This window comes from Felis catus, chromosome A1 (assembly GCF_018350175.1).
Source record: "Felis catus isolate Fca126 chromosome A1, F.catus_Fca126_mat1.0, whole genome shotgun sequence".
Classification (NCBI taxonomy): Eukaryota; Metazoa; Chordata; class Mammalia; order Carnivora; family Felidae; genus Felis; species Felis catus.
Window position 1 is genome coordinate 145,912,620 of NC_058368.1, and position 23,564 is coordinate 145,936,183.

The 23,564-nt window shown below is 39.0% G+C and overlaps 1 protein-coding gene and 1 long non-coding RNA gene across 3 annotated transcripts in view; one reads left to right on the forward strand and one right to left on the reverse strand.

Annotated features, from left to right (window-relative positions):
• Positions 1-23,564, forward strand: part of LOC123378999 — a 255,936-nt gene that overhangs the window by 182,221 nt on the left and 50,151 nt on the right. The window lies entirely within an intron of this gene.
• On the reverse strand, positions 13,841-20,109 carry LOC111561306. The gene is made up of 2 exons (XR_002743734.2): positions 19,675-20,109; positions 13,841-14,220 (listed from the first exon to the last, which is right to left on the reverse strand). It is a non-coding gene; the product is annotated as an uncharacterized LOC111561306 (long non-coding RNA).

A 23,564-nucleotide genomic window follows, 5' to 3' on the forward strand; every position in this document is an offset into this window, starting at 1 on the left:
ACAGAATGCTATTCGAGTCCAGCAATCACACTTTTATTATATTATAAATCTCCCTCTTCCACATGTCTTAAATATTGTTCACAGCAACAGAAATCATTGTAAAGGGGCATGTTACTATTTTTAATACCCACAGGTGTTTCATTCTTAAACTCCTTTTTTGCCCATATTAATTGCTACCCTTACCCAGTACTGAAATAAATGCATATTAATTTTTAGTGTTGTTTATTTTATTTCTGCAGGTGTGTATTAATTTTGAAGTCCAGTTAAGCCTGTCTAGACCTTAAATGCCACCAGATCTCTTAAACACACATTTATTTTTTATTGTTTTTGTTACATTCTTTATGATCAGAATTAATGAATGTAGTTTTTATAAAGCTTATTACTTACCCTGAAGACTGGATTTGAACGTGCTGTTCTGGTCTGGTGAGTAAATGGAGATTTAATTACAGATATTTAATTGCTTATTATGAACTTGATGGACTGGAACTGAATAAGCCCTTCTTCTCCGTTTTGCATCTTTAAATGCGCTACACAAACTCATCCTGTCTAGCTGCCGTTCTATATAACTTTACCAACTTATGAGTCCTCACTAGCTGGGATTTGACGTAAATGTGTGTATGTTGGACAGTAATACAGGGACAGTCTCTGTTTTTTTTTAAAATATGTGAAGGAGGAATATTTTATTTTAAAACAGAAATCAAGGTTGACCTTGAAAGAAATGAATTCATGAGTTTAAGAGGAAGATGGATCATTTTGGAGAAAATATAATAGGAATTTTGAAATTAGAAAGCACACGCAAAAACTCAAGTAAAATGAAATTCTAATATCTAACTGTATTTATTTTTGTGACAAGGCAAAAAACAAAATGGGATACCATGGAATAGAGGAATTTTAGTGTCAGCAGAACATAGTGATGAACTGTAACAGTGATTGATTAAAATTCCATTACAGTTCCCTTTTACATTATTATTTTTTGGTGCAGTGTAATAGAAAAGCCATATTTAATACAGATTTAATAAACTAAATTTTAGTCAAAAAATTTTTTTTGCACTACAAACATATTTATCCTGCATTTTAAAATAAACCTAGGGGCACCGAGGTGGCTCATTCGGTTAAGCGTCTGACTCTATCTCAGCTCAGGTCTTGATCTCAGGGTAGTGAGTTCAAGCCCTGAACTGGGCTCCACGCTGGGTGTGGCACCTGGGTGGCTCAATTGGTTAAGTGTCCCACTCTTGATTTTAGCTCAGGTTATGATCTTAGAGTTACTGAGATTCTGACAGCATGGAGCCTGCTTGGAAATCTCTCTGTCCCTCTTCTCTGCCCCTCCCTCACTTGTGCTCTATCAAAGTAAATAAATAAACTTAAAAAAAATCTTAAAATGTTTATGTAATCTTGCTGGTTGATCAGTGTTTTAATCTCAAGAAGTTTATGATTAAATTTTCATTTCAAGTGAGAACATGTATTTATATTTGGACCGAGAATCTGAATACTGTTTATGTTGGCTTGAGGTCAGGAAGTTAAAAAAAAATTAAGAACAAAAACAAAAAAACTAGTTTCGTGGGTGCCTCGGTGGCTTGGTCAGTTAAGTGTCTGACTTCAGTTCAGGTTATGATCTCATGGTTTGTGAGTTCGAGCCCTATCTCAGCCTCTCTTCTATCAGCACAGAGCCAGCTTCAGATCCTCTCTCTCTCTCTCTCTCTCTCTCTCTCTCTCTCTCTTTCCCCCCCCTCTCCTGCTCATGCTGTCTCTAAACTAAATAAACATTTTTCGGGCGCCTGGGTGGTTCAGTCGGTTAAGCGGCAGACTTTGGCTCAGGTCATGATCTCGCGGTCTGTGAGTTCAAGCCCCGCATCGGGCTCTGTGGTGACAGCTCAGAGCCTGGAGCCTGTTTCAGATTCTGTGTCTCCCTCTCTCTGACCCTCCCCCATTCATGCTCTGTCTCTCTCTGTCTCAAAAGTAAATAAATGTTAAAAAACAATAAAAAAAACTAAATAAACATTTTTTAAAAACCTAGTTTCAACAAAACTGTCTCACTTAATATGACTCCCAGTGTGATGCCAAATATGTTGTAAATTCACCAATAGTTTTTACTTTAAGTATTCTTTTAGTGTTATGTAACATTGTGGTCCCTTTTCCCTGTGTGGGAGGTGAACAGGCCTTATCGAAGTTTCCTCTCAAACCCTGTCCCTGGGTGTCCAAATATCTATCAGAATGCTAAGTCATGTCTTTTAAATTTTTTTTTTCAACGTTTATTTATTTTTGGGACAGAGAGAGACAGAGCATGAACGGGGGAGGGGCAGAGAGAGAGGGAGACACAGAATCGGAAACAGGCTCCAGGCTCTGAGCCATCAGCCCAGAGCCCGACGCGGGGCTCGAACTCACGGACCGCAAGATCGTGACCTGGCTGAAGTCGGACGCTTAACCGACTGCGCCACCCAGGCGCCCCAAGTCATGTCTTTTAAAGAATCCCCCTTGCCTTGGTACTGGGTCCAACTTTAGTCAAGTCAGTGAATCTCTGAGGTTGATGAACTTTGCCTCTAAAGATGGATGCTTCAGAAGGAGCTATTAAAGCAGAAGACCTCAGGTCAAACCCTGAAACCCAAGATGGTTATGAAGTTAGCCACCACTAAGACCGCCCTTTTTTTTTCAAATTGAAATATAGTTGACACACAATGTTACATAGTTTCAGATGTACAACATAGCGATTCCGCAAGTCTATACATTATGCTGTGCTCATCACAAGTGTAATTACCATCTGTCACCATAAAATGCACTTAAGACTTCTTTTAACACTAAAAAGCACCACTGCCTCCTGTTGAGCCCTATGTACTGAATACTAAATACTGAGTACTCAGCCTAAGGCTGAGCTTTCTGTTCCAGTGGTTGACATTGAGACTGTGTAAATTCTTTCCTCAGTGCTGGTGGTTCAAGGAGATGATACTGACAGGACAATGATGTAGCTCTTTCTTGGAGCATAAAATCACGTTCTCAGGGTATAAGCTGGCTCCCTCTTGGGTGTTGGAATATGTTCTAGGGGCCAGTAGTTCACAACTGTGGGATTTCCATCCCACTTTGACCTTCCTACTGGGTGCAAGGTCAGCCTTTTCTCATGGGGATTTTATTTTGGGGCTCTCATTGTCTTTGCCTGTCACTTGTCCTTTGATGGGATTGTTCCATTTCACCCTATTAGGCTTCACTATGAATCTTTTGAATTTTTACGAGGATCTACCGACCTCCTGCCTAACAACCTTCAATATCTCTGTCCAACACCAAAAAATATCAGTAGTGCCTCCCTGGATTAGCCTGTACAAATGTTTTCACTGAAGCAGTTGTTTTCGTAGAATATATTGTATTTCATAAGAATTTCCATTTATGAAATTACAGTATTTTTGGTTTTGGATAATGGTCAAGATTCAATTTAAAGTTATCTGGAAGAATAGTGATTTAGTAAAAATGATTGATCTTCACTTAAAAATTACTTTTACCATTTAAAAAATTCTTTGTTTTGTTGAAGAAAACTTTGTAATATACTCTAGAAAAATCATAAGACACATAAATACTCACGAAAATGCACTTTATTATATTTTCTGGAATATCTTTATCACTATTTCTTTTCTTTTTCACTTGTTATGAGGGTAACAAAAGAATATACATGGTATTCACAAAATTTGACACATTCATTTTTTTGACCCTGAAAAAAAATCAGATATACATGATAATTTTTAAAAAAAATAGTTCTGTATTATATGTGGCCTACTGAGCATCAGCCCAAAATCAGTTAATGCTCTTCATAGATCTAGTTTGGCCTGTAAAGGAACTGCAGACATAGGATATGGTAAGAGGCTTTCTGTGTGTTGTTGGATGGAGGGGATGGGTTGGAGGTGGATAACATCAGGGTGACTAAAGAAAAGATATAAACACTTTTTCCTTCCTGTTCTACCCTAAAAGGTAGATGGAAAACTATCCAAATAGAGTCTAGCTTTGGATGATTTAAGACATAAGATACCCGGGGCGCCTGGGTGGCACAGTCGGTTAAGCGTCCGACTTCAGCCAGGTCACGATCTCGCGGTCCGTGAGTTCGAGCCCCGCGTCAGGCTCTGGGCTGATGGCTCGGAGCCTGGAGCCTGTTTCTGATTCTGTGTCTCCCTCTCTCTCTGCCCCTCCCCCGTTCATGCTCTGTCTCTCTCTGTCCCAAAAATAAATAAAAATGTTAAAAAAAAAAAAGACATAAGATACCCATAACTGTCACAAAAATATTCAACAGTATTTCCACAGAGTAGGGAACAGAAAAATATCTCCAGTTTAATCTGTGAGCCGCCCTTAAAGAGTATCATGGCAATGACTACAGGGTATTATGGGCAGTCAGTGGCTGAAAGGGTCTGGGACATCCAGTACCATGGGGTTAAGGTGAGTCACCAGCAAATATAAGCCAAGTCAATATTCAGACCGTACTTTTAATTAAACTAAAGCAAATTAAAATATATATGCTTGCTTTTTCTTGAGTGATATATTTGTAAAGAATTATTTGGCAGACCCTTTGTGGGAAGGGAACACCAAGCATTCTGTTTTCTCAGAGATTTTTTTGAAAGATTAGTTCAGGGGCACCTGGATGGCTCAGTCGATTAAGCATCTGACTTCAGCTCAGGTCATGATCTCGCAGTCCATGAGTTCGAGCCCCACGTCGGGCTCTGTGCTGACAGCTCGGAGCCTGGAGCCTGCTTCAGATTCTGTGTCCCCCTCTCTCTCTCTGCCCCTCCCTCACCTGCACTCTGTCTCTCTCTGTCTCTCAAAACTAAATAAACTTAATAAAAGAGAGAAAGATTAGTTCAGTCCGTTTGTTGGAGGTCGTGGAGGTATCAGCATGGAAGGACGTCAACTTTAACCATCTCTGGTTCTTCTTGGTGGCTATGTCATCATGGACTCAGAATCATGTGAGTGATTTCCACCTCATATTTCCTCAACCCCTTGCACTTCAACACGGTTTTACTGATCACACTTGGCTCCCTGGAAGTCCAAGGAAGTTTAACACACTGAAGTCACAGCCATAGAAATGGAATCCTGTCATTTTTTAATTGGAAGGGGCCCTAGTCATTATTGAGTACATTGCCTTTCTTTCAGAGCTAAGACTCATAAACCTTACTAGTAACAAGGATAATAATGACAGCCAACATTTATGGACACTGTGCTGAGCAACTAGCATGGATTATTTCATTTAATCCTTATGACAATCCTGTGAGGTAGGGACTACAATCCCCACTTTACAGTGAGAAATTGAGGCACCAGCAGGTTAAGAATCCTGCCCAGAGTCACACAAATCTGTGAATGTGGAAGTGGAATTTGATCTCAGAAATCCATGTGCAAAGGCAAAAGCTTAACTACTATACCATACTACCTTTTTATTTTTTAAATTTGATTACTGGCAAAATATCACATGGTGATCTACTAAACTGCAACCCAGATTTTCTCCTTCCCAGGCTTTGGCTGATGATTAATGATTATGACTAATGATTCAATTGAGCAATAGTAATTAACTGCTGACTTTATATTTATGCACACACACATGCACACACACACATATACTCAGTACTTCTTCATTGTTGTGACCCTTTCTCATTTCTTGAATGCCTCTTTCTTTTCTCAGCTTTGTTGAGATAGAATTCACAAATGTTTGCACATTTAAAATGTACACCATGGTGATTTGATCTATGTATGCATTGTGAAATATTTACCACAATCTGGTTAACTGACACATCGTTCACCTCACATAGTTGCCGTGTGTGTGCGCATGTGCGTGCATGGTGAGAACACTTAAGATTGGTACTATCTTAGCAAATTTCAGGTATGCAGTACAATATTATTAATTATAGTCATCATGCTGTATGTACATCTTGTATCATTCTTAAAGACCTTCGCCAGGAGTTTCATTTACTCAATCTTAAGAATTTTGTACAATTTTGCTACCTATGTAAGTGTTTGCAAACTAGGAGCATCTCTCTGTCCTTCCCAGCCCCAATTCCCACACGTGAATTCTTTTTCCATTTTTTCCCTTTAAATAAAAGGCTGCTTCTCCTTTGTATACTACCCTGTTGAACAATTATTCTCCATTAGCCCAAACACAAACATACTCTTCCAAGTAGCTCTGACAGTTGGTTAAATTTTGTCTCATTAATTTATCCTACAGAAAGGTACATAAACATAAGCTTCTTTACAGATTATTTACCATGCCAGTGAAGCCTCTCAGGTCAAGAAATCAAACACTGCCAGCACTTAAAACCCTTTGTGGGATTCTCCTTTATTATAAGCTCCTACCTCCCAATAGGTAACCTCTCTGTCAATATTGTGTTAATTATTCCCTGGATTTCTTTTTAATATATGGTTTTACCATCCAAGAGTGCATACGTTAAATTTAATTTGGCCAATATGATCCTTATTTTTTTTCATCTCCCCTACGATGTCTTGTCTTATATTCTTATCTTTTCACTTTCACATTTCCAGTATAGAAACTCTGTTTAATCTTTGCATGGTGAATATTTATTCACCATTTTAATCCAGGTTTGTCATCATCTTTACATAGCAGCATACATTCAATTCTTGTGAATTCTCAGATTGCTCTTTTATTTATTGCTTCACTTTGTCATTAAATGCCAGTATTCCATAACATCCTAAAAAGAAAGTAGAAATTCAGAAACTTATTAGAGGAGGAGAGATGGCGAAGCCTGGCATTTACTATTTCTTACTTTAGGGTACAGTGACTTGTGTATGGATTCCACAGTTGGTGAGCTCAGATCTATAATCTCCAGAAGGCTACACATCTGCTTCTCTTGCTTCTCCAGGAACCAGCTGAACCAGCCCTTGTACTAACACCCCACTGCATGAAAAATCCTAATGGAAAATGGAAAATGTAATACATAAAACAAAATCTGAGAACTACTTGTGCCTATTAGAAAAGGCCTATGATCTTGTCTAGCCAAAAACATTTCAACATTGGTCCATTAGAGAAAATGACTATGCTGCCATCCTAAATCATGTTTTGAAGACCATTTAATGATTTGGGGGAAATGCTCCTATTATGGTTAAGTGAAAAAGCAGGTTTCCAAACTCTATATAGAGCATAATGCCAGTTTGGTCAAATAAATGCATGGAAAAGAAATGGTGGAGGAAAATACTCCAAAAAATTACCGTGTTTGTCTCTATCAGTGAGATTAGGAGTTATTTTTAATTCATTCTTTACATCTTACATCTATATGTACAGGCTTTTCTATAACAAGCATGGTACTTTGATAACTGAAAAAAAAAGTTATCTTAAAAAAAAGAAGGGGAACCTGGGTTGTTCGTAGGTTAGCTGTCTGACTGCGGCTCAGGTGATGATCTCACAGTTCATGGGTTTGAGCCCTGCGTGGGGCTCTGCGCTGACAGCTCAGAACCTGGAGCCCTCTTCTGATTCTGTGTCTCCGTCTCTCTCTGCCCCTCCCATTCTCATGCTCTGTCTCTCTCTCCATCTCAAAAACAAACAAACAAACAAACAAACAAACAAACAAAAAACTGATGACCTTGTAAGGTAGTTTTCTGCCTCTTCTTTGACAAAAAGGGCCTGGAGAGGGATTCATGTGTCTTGTTTTTTGTCTTAAAGTCAGAGCCCTGCTGCATATCCCCACAGCTCAACTTGGAGGGCATTTTTGTTTTGATTGCAGACCTTTGGGTTGGCGCTCCTTGTCCTTCCTGTTCCCATTCCCCAGGTGCTTCCATCTAGGCACTTTTGAGCTCAGCTCACCTCTCCAACTTCACCTTATGCTCTCGTGAGTGTTCTCTATGGTCTGGGAGCCTTGTTTTCCCTGATGAGTAAGGAAGCCCAGACAAGAAATGTTCTGCCTAATTCTTATTATCCTTGCTGCACCAGACCTATGTCCTTGTGACTTGGAGACCTCTGAGACACAAGGGCACTTAGGATGTCACTGAATGAGGACATCCACTGGGTGGGTTCCTTTCTTCCCCTTCTGAGCTTGGGCCTCCTGCTTCACCAGAGACTGCAAAGCATTGGGTACCACCAGAAAGCACATAGGCACACTGGGTCTCTGTGAAAGTGGGAGTTTGGGTTAGAAAGTTAATTGTAGTTTTCATCAGGATAAAGATATCCAGATGTTAGAGAGAATTAAGTTCCTTCCCATGCCATGGAACAGATGACTGAACTAAAAGAAACATTTATTCTGTGAAGAAAGAAAATGAATACACCTGCACTATCTTCTATCTACTCTCATGTTCCTTAAATTAAATTAAACTACCAAACAAGTCCTACTGGCTAAAGGAACAAATGCAATACTGTACTCCAGAGCATTTGATGTTAATTTCTTAATGAAGAAAGAATAAACAAAAATTTACATGATATTTATGGAGGCTGTAGCCTTGCAAGAGATTTATATAAAACTTCTTATTCCCAAACCTATCTTGTAAGTGTATTGAAGCCATTCTGTACATTTTATCTATAGAAAAATTTTGAAGTGTTATACGTGAGAGCAATTTTCAAATGTGGCTTATGTGTCATTACTTTATATTAATACCTTATAATATTTTTGACTGAATCAGAGGATTTTAAGGTTGTATTTCAAAAAGTAGGATCGTGTAGTTATTTTTTATGTGGAAAAAAATAGAGGTCCAGGGATAAATATACTTCTGTCATGTGTGTGTGTATGCAAGTTGAAAACACTGTTGAATTTAGTAGATTTTTCTTTACTATTAAAAATATCCTACAAGTTTAATACTTTATTATATTCATATTTGTTAATTAACTAGTTGATAGCTTTAACCATGATGAAAATATAGTATTAAGCAAGAGAAGTAAAAGAACTTCAAAGAACAATGATCTATCATGAAAGTGGAAACCATGGATTGGCATATGAAGGAAATAACATGTTTTTATTGCTACTAGTTACACAGTATATTTTTAGCAGTGTTCTCATCCCTGATGACAGAAATCACCATCACACGGTAAATAACTAAAAGCATGGTTTGTGGGCTAGAAAAAAGAAAGGGATGAAGTTTGGGCCAAGTCTACAGTGAAGAAGTTTAAATATCCCATAAAATATCAGACCAAACTGGTCTTTCAGAATGGGGAGGCAGTTCACTCTTGGCAAAGTCCAGCTTCCTGTTCATAAGAGCAATGCCTTCAGATTATTTTTTGAACATCAAACGGGCTTTTTTCAGAACCTCATTTTGATGAGTTCTGATGGATAATCAGAAATACACGGATTAAGTCTGCTTTCAAATAAACATGGGTTTAGCAATTAAAGAGAAGAAAGTTTGGCTCAGTGTGCTCTGAGTCCAGCCAAACTCTAAACATGGGACGAGGCAGTTGAGAGTGTTGGATGAAAACATGCAGTTGCACTAGGCCTCCTCCAACATTATATTAATAAGCTTTGCTCAGCTTCTTCCTGAGGGATGAGAAAAACCTTAGTACCAGTATGTTAGAGACTGTTCACTGGCCCCAATCAATACCTACATGGCAGAGATTCAGGAAATGGAGACTGTGCCAGAAGCTGTCTACATTTAGATGTATTCCTACAAATCTCATTAGCTTTTCCTTCGCACAACAGTCCAGTGCAGTGAGCAAGGGCACAGTCTCTGGAACCAGATTCAAACCTCAGCTTAGTCACTTCCTACTTGTGTGTTACTTAGGCTCTCTCAGTTTGCTTACTTATAAAATGGGAGCAGTAATACTGTTTATTTCATCGGGTTGCTGTGATCATTTGATAAAGTAATGAACAAAATGTCCGATAGATGTTCGTAATTATCGGTATCTAATTACTTAAATTCTGAGGGTTTGACTGAAATCTTTCACAAATTATGACTGAGAATTGTGTCTATTCAGAATAGACAGCTCTGTTAACACTCTAATGATGTGATATTTCCAGGGAGAACCGGATTAGAAAAGGATTAGCACCTTTAAAGGCCACATTTGATAAGAGACAGATATGGGAAAACTGCTATTGACAGCACTCTGGGGTATGGATTTATAGTCTTCAGGAAGAAATCAAATTAACTAGATTGTGGATTTTCAGCAAAAATATTGATAAAATAATAAGAGTTTACTAGGTGAATGGTGCAGATTTTTCTTAAGGACTGGTCTACATTAGTAAGGTAGATGCATAATATACATCTGATAAGCCTTTTCCAAAGTTTGTCCTAGGGAACACTAGTCCTATGAGTTGCACCTTAAAAAAGGGTTCTATGGTACAATACTTTTGGGAAATGGTGATTTCCATTATGCCACTATTATCCCACCTTAGAAATTCGTAATGTGTCTTAGCTTATTAAATAGTCTGATTAGTTCTGCTATAAAGAAACCTGTTTAACTTTAACCCAATATTTCTCAGAGTTATCTGGCTATAGATCCCAGGGGAATTTTCCATGAAATGTACTTTGGAACATGCTAATATGTATCACCTAAGGAAAGAATCATGGTTTCATTGTGCAAAAAAACCAAATATTCTAGAAGCTTGGAATTCTGGGAATAACTGACATGGGAGAAATGGGGTCCTGAAACAGCAGCAAGAGGGAAGGAGATTGGAGCACTGACCTGATAGTTAAGAAGACAAGAATGTCAGAATTTACTTATCCATTCGTGCCCAGGGTTGGGCACCTCTCTGATCAAAAGTAATTTCTTCCAGGAGGATACCCCTAGCTGTCCTTTCTATTAAAAAAAGTGTCTTCCACCTTTGCCAAGTCAATTTCTGCCCCTTGCTGTATTTTCTTCATAGACCTCCTTACTCCCTGAGAGAACATTTGTGTGTTTGCTTATTTATTACCTACGAGAGCAGGGACTTTGCCTTCATCTCTCTATCCCCAGCAAAGAGATCAGTGCCTGGTTAGAAAGCAGACACCTAATAAATATTGGTTGAAAGAATGAATAAATGATAATTATGTCATTCATAGACATTCCCACTAGTAGAGGAGGAGTAAATTTTTTAGAGGAAATGTAACAAGTTCAGTGTTTAACATACTGAGTTTGAGAGGAATCATCAGATGCAAATATTTGTAGAAGTGGAAGTGAGACCTTCCTATATGAGCTATGGGGTGGGAAAAGTGCCAAGTACATCATCACAATAAGCACAACAACAATAGCTGGCATTTATTGAGTGCTTGCTATTTGCCAGAAGCTATTGTAAGCACATTCTGTGTGCTAATTAACTTAACCTTGGAAATAATCCTTGGAGGTAGGTACTATTATTCTCATTTTACAGCAGAGCAAATCAAGGCTTGGGGTGGTTTAAGAAATCCCTTCAAGGTCACACAGCCAGGAAGTGATGGAATTGGATCCTTGCTGTTTCATTAGGAAAAAAAAAAACATTTAAGAGTTGGACAGCAAAAGAGGAACTGGTAAAGAATACTGGAAGAAGGAGCCAGAGACATTAGTGGACAAGAGGGTCTAAGAAGAAGGAAAAGCTGATGTTATCAAATGCTGCAAAGTGAAATTTAAAGGTTTTACTTATTTTTTTCAGAGCTCTTTCAGTGGTATCATGTGGACAGGTCAGGTGACAGTGGCTTGAAGAGTGACTGGCATGCGAGTAAGTTGATATATTACACTATTCTGTTGAGGATCTTGGCTATAAAGGGTAGGAGAGAGATGAGGGAAATAACTAGAGGCTGACATAGAGTGGGAAGAACATCTTAAAAATATAAAATATAGTGAAAAATCTGCTTATGGACTATGGGGAAGAAAATAGTGAAGATGGAAAGTCCTGGTTTTGAAAAGGATGAGAAGAGATGGGACAAAGAACATGGATAGCAGAGAGGTGACGGCTAAGGGCTAGAAAACATGGTTATGATTGGGATAGCAACTTCAAGAAATGGTAGAGGAAGCTGACCAGGACCCTGTAGAAGGACTGCAGCCTGCTGGACTCAAGTTAATTCAGACAGTGCATTTCTCATGAATTCATTCTGTATTTGTGTATGTTTGTGAGTGTGTGTGTGTGTGTGTGTGTGTGTGTGTGTGTGTACTTATACAATAATACTTAGCATTCTGTGTATAGAAACTAAGAGGTAAATAAGGAGATTGAGCCAAAATGGAGGGCAGGTCGTAGAAGGACCCTGAGGATTCTAGTTGCATAACCAACTGAGCCATCCAGGCACCCCCTCCCCACCCCTCCTCAGTGAGGATTTAGTTGAAGTAATGCTATGAGGCCTCTGAGAGTAGAGAAGGAGACAAATCTGTGAGGAGGGTTATGGTCTAGGAGAAGGGAGAGTAAGAGGCTTTGAAGGCCTCAAATGGAAGAGCTGTTACATGGGAATCAGGAGGGTGAGATTGCTAGGGCCTCAGGCTTTGCTCAGGCATTTCTGGATGAAGGAATCCTCAGTGATGAAGAGAGCCTGGGAAGTGCTCATGAGAATGGGAAGTTGGGGTGGAGTAGAGGTGAAGATTGTTGGTTTGAGGAAGTAAGAAGCTCTGTGGGTGGGGTTGATGGAGATGCCCCCTGCCCAACATATGATTGTGGAAGTCATCCAGGATGAAAGAAGGGCTTGGAGTGGAGAAGAGAACTATGACTCTGGGACAGTGTATTCCATAACTGGAGACTTGAGGCTGGGAGCTGAGTAGATGACAGCCACAAGATGACACAGACTGTAAGAAGGAGAGGTCATTCTATGAAGGTGAAAGGTTAATGGTCTAGTCCCCCATTCTAGCTCTTGCTTCAAATCAACTTTGACTTCTTTTGATTCTGCTAGTATAGGACACTCTAAATATACCTATCAGAACCAGTCTTATGCTGATATTCTGCCCTTTCCCCCCCACCTCCCAACGTTCACCAGGGGTCACTTTCTTTGAAAAGGGTAATAAGTGAAGGTTTTCTAGTACAAGTGTCTCTGAAGAAGACTAATATTCTAAGCTATTGTCAGCTATGAACTAAGGGTCTGATCAGCTTGTCTACTTGGTTAGACAAACAGGGACCTGAGAGATGAGAAAAATGAATGACATTTGCCAGAGAGGCCCCAAAAAGGAAAAGACAGGTGCAAAACATCTATTTCTGGCATGCTCCAGTGATGCAATGTGTAAATATGAATTCTGACTATGAAGCATGCTGACAGTGAACCATGAGGGTTGTATAGGTGCCCAGGGAAAAGTCAGGGGCACTTGACAAGCCAGTGACAAGTGGTGCCCCAGAGAGCCCTGAGCCATTCACTGCATTGTCTAAGCCCCAGTTGGTTGCTCAAGGTCTCCTAGTTGCAGGACAAAACAAAGACTTAGTTTCCTCATGAATTTAATATTCATCTTGTTTCTACCCTTTCTCACACCTATATCTAACTTTTTAAGTATAGAATTGAAGAGCTGTCTCTGCAGATGAGATAGCACAAATAAAGTGGATTGAGAGGAATTTGTGAGTTCCTCTTTCTTGTGTGTTTGTTTGGTAAGAGATATGAGGCTCTAGGTCAGTCTCAGTTCTCCACCTGCTGCTTTTTATGCACAGGGATTTCTGACCCTGAGTTCAGGGTCAATGGCACTTTGACAGTGCCATTTGCAATAAGCCCAGAACAGCAGTGTGCCAGTCTAGAACTCCACCGGGTCTCTAGTGAACAAACTGCTCTCCTCCATTGGGCCCTGCTCCCAGACAGAGGTAGGGAGAATCAAAGCCAATGCTAGTGTTGGCAGAGGTGCTGTGGTGAGAGGCAGCTTAATTGTAGTGAATTTTAGAAACACACAAAGATACTGAAACACAGAGGCCCATGAAAAAATAGTCTATGCAGAGACAGGAGAGAAAACCTCAGCTCTCCAAATGTTTCATCATTATCCCTATTATTTTAGTGGATTATTATAAATCAGGAGTAGGTAAACTAAGAGGTGGCAAAGCAAATATGGAACTTCCGAGTACCTGATTTTATTAGGTGGCAAAATATGCTAGCCAGTGAAAAGTGCCTTGGGTGGTTTGAACACTGTAGACACGTACATTCATAGTTTGGTCCAAGTTTTTTCCCAGGTGTGGAGACTGTTAGTTCTTAGGGGGAGAACTGTAAATACCCAATATTCAAGCACTTCTTGCTCTTTTGACTCTTGGAGATTCATCAGTTGATTTTGACCAGGGTCTCCTTCATCATCTTAGCTTATAAAACCTTCACATTTTAAAGAGTGCTGTCTTTCCAACAGATGGATCCACATTTCCACAGGTCACTCCATTGCAGACAAAACAGTTCCAGTTTCAGCTTTCAAGCCAGAAGAGGCCATATTCATTGCTCTTACTGTAAAGGAGTGGGAAAGAGAAATCAAAGGCCAAGCAGAGTTGTGGGGGTGGACTGGCTTCAGTCTCTTCTTTAAGACTCCTCCTGGTCATACTAGAATTTGCTTGATGTTTGTCCGTTCAGAAGGCTTCAAATTTTGTTCCTATATGCATTCAGTCACAATGAAGACATTTTTCTCTTTCATATAATGTGGAACATTAAAAAATAATAGTCTGGTGATGCATTGGGGAGGTTTGCTTTTCCTAGTGTGTGGTTCTTGGCCCAAAGTGTATGATGGTTGGAAAAAAATCAACACAAGGCTGCTCTGTATAATATTATGTCTCTGGTAGAGAGTGATTGGAGGGTTTTATGGAGCACAGATTCTAAAGGCAAAAACCTTTAACAACTCTGAGAGGCTGATGAAACTTTACATTCAAACCTTAGATAAATAAACTAAAATATCTCCAAAGGAGAGCAGTCACCAAATGTTCACGTTTGATTTGGATATTGCATTTAAATATTTTCCAAGTTAATATCTCCCCCTTCTTTTTTTTTTTTTTTTTTTTTTTTTTTTTTTTTTTTGGTAAGGAACCAATCAAACAGACAAGCACACATGTTGGAAATTCATATATGTTATTTATGTAATATCTTACTATTTGTAATTTATTATGGTCCTTCTAAAATTACTTACCACTCTTTAGTTTTTCTGAAAGAGAACTGGGGAAGGCTTTCAAGTAGAGTATGCTAAGGACACTTTGAGCAACCCTGTTCATTAAACTTCTCTGCCATTTATATTTAATGGTCTTCATTCACCCCATATCTTGGGATTCTTTTCCCTTACACGACATCAGATATATTCAGAAAATTCCATAAATCCCATAAATCCCAGCTGTAGAAAGGAAGTCTTAGCATACACATATGGTTTTACACTTACCCTCATGTTTGAAAAAAGGATTGAGGCAGAAGCAACAGATTCCAGGGATACTGATGGCCCTTTGTAATGCATCATCTTTGTGTAAAGGCAGGGATGTGGTACAGAGGCTGAAACACTGGATTCTGAGGCCAGATTGGTTCAGTATGTGATTATGTTTGACTTCCTAAAGTGCTATCTGTGCACGACAGGGATTTATTTGGAGAAACTTAGTAGTCACCCTGACTGTGTCATCATGCACTAACATCCATTCATTTCCAAATACGAATTCATCTAAAATGTTCTTTGAGCCCATGCCCTTTTATCCCCTACATTGCCAGTGCCCCAGTTCAGGTTGTCATTCAGAGCTGACTACTTCTAAACTTGCTTGGCTGCTTTGGGTTGCCCTCCCTTTCCAGTTTATTCTCTGACCTGTCACAATAAAATCTAAGTCTCATCATGCACCCTCCCTGATGAAACATGTCACTGACCTTCCATTGCCTAGTGAGTGAAGAACAGATCCTTACATGGCCCATAAGGCCCCAAGCAATCTGTACTTCTCCCACGTACAGCCTCATTGTGGGAGACCTGCCTGTCTCCTACCTCCATTTCCAATCCAGTCTTTCCTATCTCAGCCATACCAAACTAGATGTAGTCTCTGATCAGAAACAGTGCTGCTGTTATCCCTAAGTCTCTGCTCATACAGGGATTTCTGCTCTCTTGCTCATTTTCCCTAAGTGTCCAGGCTCATTGCTTGTATTTCCTTTCTTCTCTAACTCTTTATTACTGAAGCTCAGCTATGGGGACTGATCCTTTAGGGAGGCTTCTCTGAGCTCCTCCCCAACCACTGTGTCAGGCAGAACCAAATGCCTGTGTTTTATGCCCCCAACTGCCGCTCTAAATCCCTCACCAGTACTCTTCTCCTTCTTTACATCACCAGTACTTAGCACAGAGTAGGTACTCAAACACAATTTGTTTGTTACATGAATAGATAAATGAATGAATGCATGATTGAGAAATTGGTGAATACTTCTGATTTAGCTAAACAGAAGTTAGGAATAGCTTGTCCCTATTTAGCCAATTTTATCACATTTGTCCCCCCCCCCCAAAGGAAATAAAACATTACATATAAAGTGAAAGTTCTTTATATCTTTTCCTGATGGAGAGGTCTCTTTAGAGGTAAGAATTATTCTGAATTTGTTATCTCATATATGTGTGTGTGTGTGTGTGTATACATATATATGTGTGTGTGTGTGTGTATGTATGTGTGTGTGTGTGTGTGTGTGTATATATATATATATATCAGATACATACTAGACATATATCAGTAAATATATTATCTTCAAACCTTATATAAATGGTATTGCATGTAAGTGTCAGTCTCCAACTGTTTTCTTCAATCACAGCTATGTTGAGGAGATATATAAATATTAATACATGAAATCTCAGTTAATTATTTTAATTGCTATATCATGTTCCATTACATAATATACTACATTTTTATACTGATTAGAGTACTGCAAATACTGCTGTATAAACATTCTTCTCCATGTGTCCAGGGTAAATATTTCAGAAGAGGAGTTGCTAGCTTGAAGTGTATTCATGATGATACACTATATATTGCTGGATTATCCTACTATGTTGTACCAATGTATGCGTCTACCAGCAGTTCATGACATTACCCATGGCTGTATATCCTTGCTCACATTTACTGTTATCAGCCTTTAAATAACTTTAATTTGATGAATTTGAAATGCATCTCATTTTGTCTTAAATATCTCTCACTATTTCTGCTCTTAAGCATCTTGTCATATGTTTATTAATAATTCATATTTTCTCTTCTGTGAATAGATATCTTAGACAAATGAATTCTGAAAAGTAAACAGCCCAGTAGGTTAAATACCTGACCCAAACTCGGTACTGCTGTAAGGAGGTATGGAAATTGTTAGGTTACTCCCAGTGTCTGCCATAGTCATCAGGACCTGTCAGTTTCTGAAGCTCACTTTGTGCTCGTGGCCCCTGTGGGTCTTCCATGATTTGCTAGTTTTCTTGCTCTGGAATTATATAAGAGGAAGAGATGAAGACCTACTCCTGTCTATAAATCACGATATCTTGAGTTCAAAAAGAAAAAAAGGAAATCTAATAAGAGAGAGAAAATGTTTGGAAGACAACAAAAATGACAAACCTATAGTTCTGGGCACAGTGCTAAATTCTTTACCTTCCAGTCTGCCTCCCTCTTTCCTCTACTGCCAGCTCTACCCTACAATCTTAGTCCTGGGTTCTTGGCTACGCACTGAGAAACAGAAATCTTTCAGGGTTCATAAAAGGTCAGCACAATCTCTGAACCAGCAATGTCCATCAGAAATACAGTTGGAACCACATATACAATCTTATGTTTTCTAATAAGCACATTTTAAAAAGGAAAAAGTAGAATTAATATAAAATATTTTATCCAAAATATAATCACTTCAACATGTAATTAACATAAAATCATTTAGATATTTTACATTGATATTTTAATAATAAGTGTTCAAATATCAGTGTGCATTCACACTTAAAGATCATCTCAATTTGTACTGGCCTATTTCAAATGCTCAATAGTCACATGGCTAGTGCCCACAATATTAGACAGAGTAGGTCTAAATCATTTGTAGAGGACTACAAGTTGACCCAATATAATAAATTCCCATCCTTAACTTCTATTTTCTCCCCTCCCCATAACATATTGATATTCTGTGTTGTGCATTCTGTTATCTTTTCAAATCAAACTGGAATGAGGAGATTAAAGAATCAGGATTTTTTTGAGACGACTGTGGAGCTGTATTTTTTTTCCTTCTCTCTAACTAAATGGGTTCTAGATTCATTGCCCATCAGCCATTTTAACAATTCAGAGGTTCCTAATACGGAATGTGGGGTAATCACACTAATTTCAGTTGCCCTCAGAGCATATATGTATTCCAAAATGTCCAAGTATTAACACTCACTCAGTGAGAGGCTTAAAAATGATTTATCTACAAAATATATTCATGGTTTCTTGCAAGAATTCTAAAATATGGATTACTTTAAGGGAACATGATTATTATTTAGTCTAACTCTGAATGGTTAGGTGGCTTGCCAAAGGAACCACAGCCCAACAGTAGGCAGATATATATGTCCAGAACTTAGGTTTCTGGACTCCTGGACCAGTGTTTATTCTGTTACTCACCATAAATTTTGATGATCCACAATCAAACCTCTGAGACCTAAGGAAAAAAAAATTAAAAAAAAAAGGGGGGCGCCTGGGCGGCTCAGTCGGTTGAGTGTCCGACTTCGGCTCAGGTCATGATCTCGCGGTCCGTGGGTTCTAGTGCCGCGTCGGGCTCTGTGCTGACAGCCCAAAGTCTGGAGCCTGTTTCGGATTCTGTGTCTCCCTTTCTCTGACCCTCCCCCCATTCATGCTCTGTGTCTCTCTGTCTCAAAAATAAATAAACGTTAAAAAAAAAAATTTTAAACTCTGAGACCTAGGGAAAAGTGTTCCTCTTACCTTTCTAATTTCCATCAAGGCCCATACAGCATGATTTTCTCTCAGCAAATGATTGAATGGCAATGTCACCCAGATTAAATAGAGAGGCCATGGATGGCATAGTATTAAGCAGCTATGCCCAAAGCAGTGTGTATTTTGGAATGGCTGAGTTAGGTGGGTAGTCAGTCTCTAAGGATTACAAATTGTTGCTTTTCTCAAGATAAATATGCTCTTTTCTCCTGTACTCTACTACAATCTCTTTCTCTCATTTAGTTACCAGTAAAGAATTTCTATACATAACTTGGTAAGACAAGCAACTGCTCAACCCATGAGCCCCACCCAGTGTCTTGGTCGGAGAGGGATACCCATACAGCTACTTACCTTCAATTTTTTGTTTTTGTTACAAGTTGCTTTTCTCTTGAGAGAAGTACCAGACCCCTTATTTGTTTACTTTGTAGCAATGTGTGAAAAATGCCTTTATTGGGGCGCCTGGGCGGCTCAGTCAGTTGAGCATCCGACTTCAGCTCAGGTCATGATCTCGCAGCTCGTGAGTTCGAGCCCCACGTCGGGCTCTGTGCTGATAGCTCAGAGCCTGGAGCCTGTTTCAGATTCTGTGTCTCCCTCTCTCTCTGTCCCAACCCACTTGCATTCTGTCTCTGTCTCTCTCAAAAATAAATAAACATTAAAAAAAAATTAAAAAAAAAAAAGAAAAATGCCTTTATTATTAGTAGTAGCTTTCTGGGAGTTTTTCTTATCCTGGTTCAACAGTTGAATGTTAACTTATCTGAAAATTACTTCCATGGTAAGTTCTTTCCTTTACATTAAAAATAATAAGCAATTAAGCACACCTAGAAGCTATTTACTTATTTTTAACCAAGCTTAGTGGACAAAGAATCTTGAAAAGATGCAAATAATGCTCAGTCTATGCCTGATTTATTCTAAATCATGAAGTGGGGTAAGTGTACTTGAAGACTTCAGACCTGAGCTGTGAGACAGACATGTATTTCCCATACATACATGAAATGTACAGTCTGAAAGGTATGAAACATTTTTATGGAAATACCTTGGAGAGTCACTGGGGAGGCTTCTGTGGCATTAGTCTTCTCTGCAGTGTAGCAAATGGAAAAGGAGATCTGGTACATTAAAACATAAAAGAGTCATTAACACTGTCCTCTAGGCCAGATGTTTTTCAAAGATTTCTATGAAGATTTCTCCCCAAAGAAGATTATCCGGTGATTGACTATTTGGCCAGTTGAATAATTGGAAACACCTTTCTTTGTGGGCATGGTTTCCTTTGGATTGGCCCTAGAATCCTAGGATGTTAGAATCTTCCAATTGTTGGTGGTGAGCGGAGGGACACAGAGGTTTTGTGACTTGAAAAAGGTCTCTCAGTGACAGAGGGCAGAGCTGGGACTAAAATCTAAATATTTTAATAGCAGTCTGTCAAAACCAGGGGACCTGCAGTTTGTTACACTTTGTTTTATTAACTCATCAAGAGAGATGCTTTATGATGAAAATGTCAAAGAGAATGTACCAGATACTTCTCACTTAGAATTCCATTAATATAAATTCTCACTTAGAATTTAAGTCCTCCCATCTTAGAACATGGATAAGACATTGGAACTACTAATGAGAAACCAGTTTGGTCCCAGTCCAGCCCACTAACCTGACGAAAACTAGGTCTGAATGACAGTGAAAGGGTAGTATTTTCTGACTCGTTTCCTATATTGAAAAAAGTGGGGCCTTAGTGCTCTTAAATTTCTCCCAGTTAGTTCAAGAAGTCCTTTGGGCCTATATGTGGTCATGTGAACAATACCCAGGCCACTAGGTGGAGTCTTCCATTTTCTCCAGCACACACTTGGGTATGCTGTTCAGGTATCTTATAAGTACTCTTGCTTTCTCACTTTTTGTCCTCTCCCATTTGTCTCTTATAGCGATGTTGAACTCTTTGGACCCCATCTGATTCTCCATGATGCAGTGGGTCCTCTAGGACTTCTAATCAACTCCAGATGTAGACCAGACCAGACTAGACAAGACATTGTGAACTTTCCTGCTTTGTATCTTGTGTTGGGTTGCCTAAATCTTGGTTTAGCGTCTTGCAGAAGTGAAGAAGAATTCTCTACCCTAGCTCATGATACACTATTACATGGCCACAAAGCTGGTCTGCCTCATGCTGCCAGTATCATATAATGATCTTAGTGAAATGGCATATTTTCTCGTGATGTTGCTTTCTGTCTTTAAGAGGCATCATTGCACAGAACTTTGGCACAAAACCTCAGGTGGAGGAAAGAGCTGGAGGCCAGTATACATTCCACCTGTGCTCATACAACTGCCGCTGGTCCCTACTTGCATGAATCACATTTTTCTCTCCTTAGAATATGTTAGTTCATATGGGGTTCTTAATTTTCTCATGCCAACATTGTCTTTGAGGCCTCACCCACTGTGCTCAGACAGGTGTGGATTTGTATGATGCACATGGCTCAAGTCCCTAAATGGAGGTCTTTTTCTTCTACTACAAAAGAATGCATTTAACTTAAATATGGTTCTGATTTCTTCCAGAGTTCAAGACACAGAGAGGCTTTTTGTCATGCAGGTAATTTATTTTGGTGAACAGTTATCCACAAAACTTGCAGTCAATAAAGTATTTTTTCATAGTACAACATATAAACCATGGAAAAGTGTAGTTGGTGTGTTGGTAAATTATTAACAACCACCTGTCTGCAAGGCAAAACCCCTGATTTGTAGCATTTGTTGATTTCCATAGTGTAAATACTCCCACCAGTGCTGATTTCAGGTTACCATCATCACATCACAGTAAGTGGAACTGGTGGTTGATGCTCAGTCGCACACCATTCAAGAGTATTTTTACCACACAGACACAATAACTATAAACAACCTCAGGGGCACAGATACTAGTAAAGTAACTAGGAAGTGATGAATTTGAGGAGTATTTGTTAGCTTTGCTTTAAATACAATGTATTTATTTGTAAGTTTGTTTAATATAAGTATTAATAATGGCTGTATTGAATAAGTGCTCACAAAATTCCGGAAAATTTAACCATCAGTTCTTACAAGCCAGCACACCCCGGCTCTAGTAGTCCACTGGGTGTAATATAATGAGGCAAGTCTAAAACTAATCTTCCAGAGCTGCGTAAGTTAGCATTGCAGATTGCCATGAGGGTAAGATGAACCTCTATGAAATGAAAACGTCTAGCATAATGCCTGGCACATTGGTGTTCACTGAATTCTGGGTGAATCTAGAAGGATGGTCCTGAATGGTAGAAGAGACGGGAATTAGTTTGGTGCTCTGAAGCAAGTCAAAGCTTTCATCTTAATAATTCTGAGACTGTGTGCATATTACATCCCACTCAGGGTGGATCAAATCCTGTAGTTAGGGGAAAGGAAAGAGAGAGAGAGAGAGAGAGAGAGAGAGAGAGAGACCAAATGACATCATTTCGCTTATGCTCCTCAAATGGTCCTCATTAAGTTGACTGCACAGACTATAAAGAGGGATTTTAAGAGCCCTGGAAAAGTTGAAGGCAGACAATCCCTTGTTCAGAGGATGAAATGGGGGTAAACCATAACATATGTACCAAATAATGAAGTCTTTGTTTTATGTAATAATTTATTTTCCTCCCTCCCCTTCCTCTACATGGAAGAGACCTAACTCGAGGTCAATTCTCAGTACCCCTGAAAGCTGAAGAAAGAGCGGGACTGATTTGATGGCTTCTCTGGCAGGAACACGGCTGGAGCCCACTGCACGGTGGCAGCCTCACCAGTTAAATTATGATGGCTGCTTTGATGAGAGGAGGTTTCATGCTTTATGAGGCCGATAGCATTCAGCGTTTAAACCATTAAATTTGCATCTGGAAAAGCCCTGGTCAGGAAAAGGTAAAAAGGTCAAATTTTCATAATGGCTTTCAGAGCCAAAATGGTATCTTTCCTCAGGGGCTGACTGGAAAACATTCAGCTTTTTGTTGTAATAGAGGTCTTGCTTAATTGAAAATCCGTGAGATAAAAAGATCTTTTAACAAGAGTACTAAATTCATTGACAGATATTTTCCTACTAACCATTGGGACTAGTGGCTAAACATTGTGTGCTGTTGTGAACCGAATGAATCTCCACATTTAAACTTGTGGAGATCTATTCCCCTGAGTTAAGCAGTATTGTTGAATTAAGCCGATAATTGCCATATCTCTGGTGAACTTAGTGCAACGCAAAACCAGACCTAAAGTCGGATTTTCCAAATTGTTTTAGTTGGAACCCCAGAATTTAATTGGGCTTTCAGAATTTCATTGAACCAACAGCAGCTTATTTTAAGATGAAAAGTGTGCTACCCTAATATTTTTTATTCTGTTTCTCCAAAGTACAGTCAGTTCTGCTGTAATGTGACATGTGCATGTCTAAAAACCACACACTATGAAGAATTGTTTTAACAGAAACCATAGGGCCTTGACACCAAAGCATGAGCCTTGAAAGCAAAATTAATGAATTAAACCTCATCAAAGTAAAAACTTTTGATCCTGTTTAGAACATGGAAAAATAAGCTATAGACTGGGTGGTGGGGAAATTCTCTGTCCATATAGCTTACAAAGGATTAGTATCTAGAATATGCAAAGAACTCTAAAATCATAACGGTAAAAAAGGAAACAAGTCAATCCAATTAGGAAATAAGCAAAAAGCATGAGGAGACATTTTACTGAAGGGGGTACACAGATGGTAAAAAAGCACATAAAAAGATATTCAACAACATTAGTCATTAGAAAAATGCAAATTAAAATCACAATAAGTTATCACCACATACCTGTGAGAATGGCTAAAATAAAAAATAATGACAATATCAAATGCCAGTGAGGATGTGGAGAAATGGGCTCATTCATACAGTGCTGGTGGGAATGTAAAATAGTACAGCCAGTCTGACAATTTCTTAAACTAAGCATGCAGCTTCCAAA